Genomic DNA, 6,593 nt, shown 5'->3' with positions numbered 1-6,593 from the left:
CAGGAGGTCCAGATGTTCCCAGATTATTTCCCCATCATCCCCCATCCCACCCTTCAGTGTCATCCCGCTGACTTACTGCTGGTGATGTATGTAATCCCCTCTTTTATCTCCTTTTTCTCGTCCTCCCTCGGCCGTGTCGTCGTTATATATTCGTCTGTCCATAACTCTTCTTTTTTAATCTCTTCTCCAATTCAAAGGGGTATTTTTAGGCTCGTCTTCTGCAACCATTCTGTGGACATCAAATCTGAGACGTGTGTGTTAATCTGCTGCTAATACCAAACTAAAGAAAGCACATTCTGTTTGAATTCATCGTGTGGCGTCTGAACATCCTTAAAGTTTTGTTTCATTCAGCTGTTCGACAAATACTATCATCCTGAACATCAGATCAGTCTGGAGTGTATTACATCACAGTGTTTGGGCTGTCTTTGTACAATCTCTTTATTTTTTTTACGTTTAGAGCCAGAAATAGACAATTTTAAATCATCACCCCATGTCTGCAACAAGATTAAAACATTTAGGGCAAATATGGAGCTTCACAAGCAGACACACATTTTATATTTTTCATTTCTCCAGCCTGAATAAAAACTTCATATCAGCATTAATTTGAGTGGAATGTGAATTTCCACATTCAGTTAGAAAATCAGATTATTTTCATTTTAGATGAAGTATCAGTTTGTCACTTTGTGTTTTTTAGCAGTGGTTTGACCCTGGAAGCAGATCAAAACAACTAAATTATTCATTTACAAAAACAGATCCGAACTCAGACAAACCTAAGCTGACAATCCCACATTAAAACAGGGAAAGAGTTAAGGAGAAAACAATCAGAGACACCTGGAGAAGAAACATGAGGATCATGGGAGGAGCTGGAAGAACACAGAGGAAATAAACAGTTCAGAGATGAAAACAAACAGATCCTCCCAGTTTTCTGCAACAGCTGAGGAGCTGAAGCTGCAGCAGGTTCCACAGGACAGCAGKGAGTTCAACTTCTGGTTTAACAAAAATAAAAAAGCATCTTTTCAGTTTTGGAGTGTAAAACAAAAACAAAATGAGCTTTTTTTGTTTTTGTTTTTCAGTATGTCTTTAAAATGAAAAATGAAGGACCAAAAACTACACACATACGTGTGGTGGAATGAACTTTTTCTACACAAGGACTCCGTCTATCCAAAAATATATATAAAAAGAAAAGAACAAATAAATATACTAAATACAAATTACAAAAATTTACAAAAAAATCTGATATAAAATGTGCAACAGTACCAAAATTGCAAATACACTTACCCGGTACATTGAATGCGCAGTTACAGTTTATTTTATTTATTTTTTGCTTGTTTTTTTGTTTTGTTTTTTGAAGTCTTGTTCTTTAAGAGTTTAAGAGTCATGGACCAAACCTAACCTTTAACACACACAAAACTGTAAAAATCAAACAGAAAAAAGAAAATATTCACAACAAACACACAGGTTTAGCTCCAGCAACGAGTCTGGTAAATACAGAGTATTTTACAATCACATTAAAGGGCCAATATTATGTGTTTCTCAGGCATATATTTAAATACTATACCATAATAAANGATACAAGGTCAGTGGAAAACAAAAAGATAAACACAAGTGATATCTAAGAATGACTGTTGTTAGCAAATCTTGTTCTGACTTTAATCATTCTATCTGCAGARGAADAGCATGTCATGAAAACCTAGGTCATTAAAGGATGTCATGAATTACTAGCTTAAACATAAGGTATTAGTTCCATTACAGCAACATTCTGGGGTAGCAGTAGGTAATTGCCATTGTGCATGGTTTTTGAATTTTAGGAAATTGGTACTGGATTTTTTTTTGTTCTGCTCTCGGAGGAGTAAGACGCTTTTTCCTTCTCTCCTGCCCGTCCTTATCTTCCCTGCTTCGCTGCTTGGAGCCTTCTCTACATTTTTCATACAAAATCAGAAATTATGGAAGTTTTTATGGATTTGGTTAGCTGGTCTCTTAATAAAACTTTTGCAACAAAGTTTTTTCTTCTTCCAGGGGAGGACATGTCAAAGGTGGGACCTCTGTTCTGCTCTGTTCTGGATATACTGTATATCTGGACTCCGATCACTGGATTCTACAGATTGGCTTGGTGGTCTCCTGGTGTTCTACAAAACAGCGTAGGTGGCTTTTCATCTCCTGGCTGACTGACCAATTTGATGGATGGCCATATTCTATCAAAACTCGGACATTGTGCTTTGAGCAAGCTGGACTCGGTCTGCAAGCGGTTCTATTGAGGGTTGCAGTCCGGCTGTGGTCCCTGGACTTTGTTGGCGAGATGGAATTGATCTATGAGAAGCTGATAGATCGGCTCGATGGAATTTGTCCACATTTTATTTGTCTGATTGGATTCACCACCTTGAGATGCACCAGCAGACATTAAAGCAGATGGGAAATTGTTATCGTCTGCCTGACTCTTTTGTTCCCAAAACAACTAATTACAGGATCTGGATCTCCCTGACAACAACCTTGATCTGTTGACTACATTCTTCCTGGCTGGATGTGTCGACAAGGCTCTGCTCCACACCTCCCCCTCTCCTCTCTCGCCCGTTTGATTCTGGTCTCCTGAGCAGGCTGGGGGCTCACAGAATGAACAGTTCCATCAATATTCTTAACTATGGCTGCGCTTGTTTAGGGGACTGGATTCTTCGGGCCCCCCTAAACTCACTTACTCCTCTGGCTAATAAATCTGTTCTATGCAGAGGTTTTTTCATAAACACCATAGTGTGTCACAGTGTTGATATAAAATTATGTTTTTGTTTTTTTCCTCATCTTCACTTGTGTGTTTTTTCTGTATTTTTTTTTTTTCTGTTTAGGTTGGCGCCACGGTTGCAAGCCTGTTACGGCAGCTCACCTGTCCTGAGTTGCTCTAATGTGCAAATTTCCACATTGTGGGATCAATAAAGTTCTATCTTAGCTTATCTTATCTTAAAGTCCTTGAAAGGTCCTTGAATTTGATGTTGACCAAGGGTGGGAACCCTGTCTTGTGGTTCCTGCTCCTGTGGTTCCTTTCACTGAGGTGATCCTTGAAGCTGTTCGCAAGACAGTTCCCAAGGCGGCTTCTGGACCTTCTGCTTCCTCATCTCTGTTATATCCTTGCCGGTGACAAATTCTCCTACAGACTCAGCTCTGGAGTCTTCAGAGGTTCTTGTCAGCTGCTGTTGTCTTTTTTTCTGTGTTTTTCCTGAGTAGATATTCTGTGTTCCCTCATTGTTTGTTTGTTTGTTTGTTTATGGATGCCTAGTGCTGTCCTTGAGGGGAGGTCCTTTCACGATTTGCATTCTGTGTACTTTTTATTATTATTTTCTCTGTGAATCCATATATTTTTCCATTTTGTGCTCCTGCTTGTTTATTCTCTAGTTCCACCTGCGCTCACCTGTTCCTGTGTTTCCTTCCAGGTGTTCATTCTTTACACTCATTAGTTGTTCGTTATATTCTGTCATGCACCTTCTGTTCACCACCTTCCATTCATTGTGCTGTTTTCACAGTCAATGTAGGGGAGCCTGGGGACAGTAGCAACAAGGGATGGTTGCAACACATCATTTTTGGTTGCAACACATCGTTTTTCTCCAAACAGAAACATCGAGTGATGACACTCACACTGTACATGCTCAGTTAGATGTCCCACCTTGTAAAGAAAAAGTCAACAGATTCAAAAACTGATCCAGGATTTATTTGAAAAAAAAAAAAAACTGTTTTTGAGGAACCAAAGTATTTTTTTACCCAGTTTTATTTTTGTTAAACTGTTGTCACTGTTTTTGTGATCCAGCTCAAACTTGTATGGTTTAAACAAGTGATCTGTTGACTTTTAACTAATCTAGTTAACATGTATCCAGATGAGCTTATTTAGCTAACACATGAGGTTTTATCATGGCTGACAGGAAGGGGGACAGTTGTAACAGTTGTTGTAACTGTCCCCATACGATAAATCCATATAAAAACAGAGCACATACAGATGAGATTAACATGTTGAAATTAAGTTTACACTTAAAAGGGTGTTGGGTATTCATGACAGTTTTATAGTTTAAAACATAAAAGTGTTTAAGATGTGTTTTCTACAGTTGTTGTTTTCAACAATGGTTTTAAAATCCCAGTTTGTTTAATGTAAATGTTACATAATGAAGGCGTACAGTGACAATAGACAAAACTAAAGTTAATTGTCTCACAAACTGATCTATTATCCTTGTGTCTAAAAGTCAACTGTATTTTATATCAATTAGAGTCTTTGACATCTGTATATAAGGTCTACTCATCAAGGCTAATCTATATTCATCATTTGATCAAAAAGAATAAATAAATAACACTGTAATATCATRATAACTTACAGTTTTATTCATTTAGCAATAATATAAATAAAAACTTTTATTTACAGTGAAAAATATTGTATTAATATGTTGTTACCACCCCAAACAATGTTGCAACTGTCCCCGGCCCTGGGTCAGTTGTAACATCTGACTTCTCTTTTTCAAATACAAATAGTGAAGAATGTACATGATTTAATCATCTATAAATGGTTTTAACTATTAACAGACAGATGTAAGTTTATTGTATTAAAATTTGGTTTGTCTAATTCAAACCATCTCTGAGTAACAGAGTCAAATGTAAAAAGTGTTGCAACGGTCCCCGGTCTCCTCAGTTGTCTCCTCTCCCCGTCGTTTGTTTCTAAGTCCTCAAAGCTGCCTCACCAGCACTTATCTTTAATAAATTATTTTCTTCATTAAGCTTCGAAATTACTTGCTCCATGCTACAACTCTCACGGAAGTATTATTTTTGTGCTACAATATGAAGCCTTCAAGTCTTTGATTTCTACCTATAGTTGGAAGTTCTTGTATCTACTGTAAATGTGACTAGATTAAAAAACTAGTAGCATTGTGTATGTGTATGTGTATGTATGTGTCTGTGTGTATAGGTGTGTGTGTTTTGTGTATATTAACGAGGTTATAATTATTGTACATAGGTGTGGATGTGTATGTGTGTAGGTATATGTACATACTGTTACGGATCTGAGTTTGAGCTCTGATAAAAACCCGAAAACAGATAAAGGTTTACAAATTTTATTAAAATTGCTGGTGTGGAGCTGGAACAACCCAGGTGCGTGGGTCCGGTTTTCTGGACACAGAAAAAACAGGTTAGTGGCTGTAAGACTCTGGGACAAAATACTACTGGTATTTTTAGCCACTAACCTGGTGTCAACTGGGAGCCTCCGTGTGGAAACACCGACTGTGTCAGTTTGGTTCTAGAGAAACACGATGACATCACCGACAATCCTTGGGAGCGTTGCAGGTCCGAGAAACGGGTCCGGGGTCCAGGGACAGACGAGGGTCATACCCAGAGGAATCAGAGTATACAACAGGTTAAGAGGAGCAAACTTAACTCTTGAATCCAGGAGGCAGGCAGGGGTCGAGAACCAGGAAGTCTGAGGTGTCGTGGTGCCGAGCAAGGGAGAGACAAGGGGCAGGAGTCCGAGAACCAGAAACAGGGTCATTACCAGAAGAGCAGAAGGCAGAAGGTATCCGACACGGGCTGAGGCAAGAGGCGGTAATCCAAGGGACGAGAAGGTGGTCAAGGAGCCGAGATCAGAACAGGACAAGAATGCTGGTGAATCATAGACTGGCTGATGATAAACTGGCAGAGTGCTGAGGGAAACTGCTGGTTTAAATACAGAGGGACACAGGTGAGTTGTATGAGCTGATTACCCGAGGATCTGTGAAGGGAGGGGGAGCAGGGATATGACAAGGCTGAGGAAAAGAGCTGCTAAAAACACATGACATGAGATAAAAACAAAACTAAAACTAGACCTAAAACTATAACACATACATCTGTTTAAGTTTGGTTGCTGGGTGTTTGCTCTCTTCATTTGCTGATGGTCAGATGTTGGGTGTGGTGTCCTGTGTGTTATTGGTGTTCATTTCACATGTTGTAGAATTTCTATTGGTTTCTCTCTTTACTGTTCTTATATTTCTCTTCTACTTTTTCTTTTTCTTTCTTACTATAGTATTATAAAAAGCCACTCATGATGCAGAAATTAAGAAACAAACATTCAGTTTTGTTTTCTACTGTAGTGGCAAAAAAAGATTTAAAAACTTTCAGTGTCTTCGTAGTTTCCTCATTTTTTTCTCACATTTTTTTAGATTTCACACAAAAGAACTAAAATGCAAATATAGGCAGACTATTTGATCTGTAAAAATCCATCACATCTCACTATTGTGGATCTTAGAAAGCTGTCTGATTGGTGTCAGCTGTAGCTGAGGCACAGTGAAACATCAACAAAGCTCTGAGAATCATTACAAATTCTCTTTTCCATAGAGGGATTAAATATTATTTATAGGGCAGGGGGTAGACTTAAGTTCACTTCAGTTGCCTCTGCCCCTGTTGTCAGCCTGAATGACACGCTGGCAGGCGTGAGGCCTTTATTGGAAATCTGGATGGACTGAAGAGTTTCAATTCTCTGTTTCACTACAGGAAGCATGCATGATGAGTAACAACCCACATCGCAAACCGAACTAAGAGGAGGGAGCAGAAATATACTGGGAAAATTCAAGCTGTCCTTATGTTCTGACTTGTGAGTAGTCCTC

At 38.8% G+C, this 6,593-nt stretch overlaps 1 long non-coding RNA gene across 1 annotated transcript; it reads right to left on the bottom strand.

Moving 5' to 3' along the window:
- Nucleotides 1-5,056: 5,056 nt before the first annotated feature.
- LOC106531276 (uncharacterized) lies at nucleotides 5,057-5,864 on the bottom strand. Its single transcript, XR_001311892.1, has 2 exons — nucleotides 5,202-5,864; nucleotides 5,057-5,127 (listed from the first exon to the last, which is right to left on the bottom strand). It is a non-coding gene; the product is annotated as an uncharacterized LOC106531276 (long non-coding RNA).
- Between the last annotated feature and the right edge of the window lie 729 nt (nucleotides 5,865-6,593).

The sequence above is a fragment of the Austrofundulus limnaeus genome, unplaced genomic scaffold (genome assembly GCF_001266775.1).
Source record: "Austrofundulus limnaeus strain Quisiro unplaced genomic scaffold, Austrofundulus_limnaeus-1.0 Scaffold615, whole genome shotgun sequence".
NCBI lineage: Eukaryota > Metazoa > Chordata > Actinopteri > Cyprinodontiformes > Rivulidae > Austrofundulus > Austrofundulus limnaeus.
Note: the sequence above shows the minus strand (reverse complement) of the source record. Positions and strands in the feature narration are given on the sequence as shown.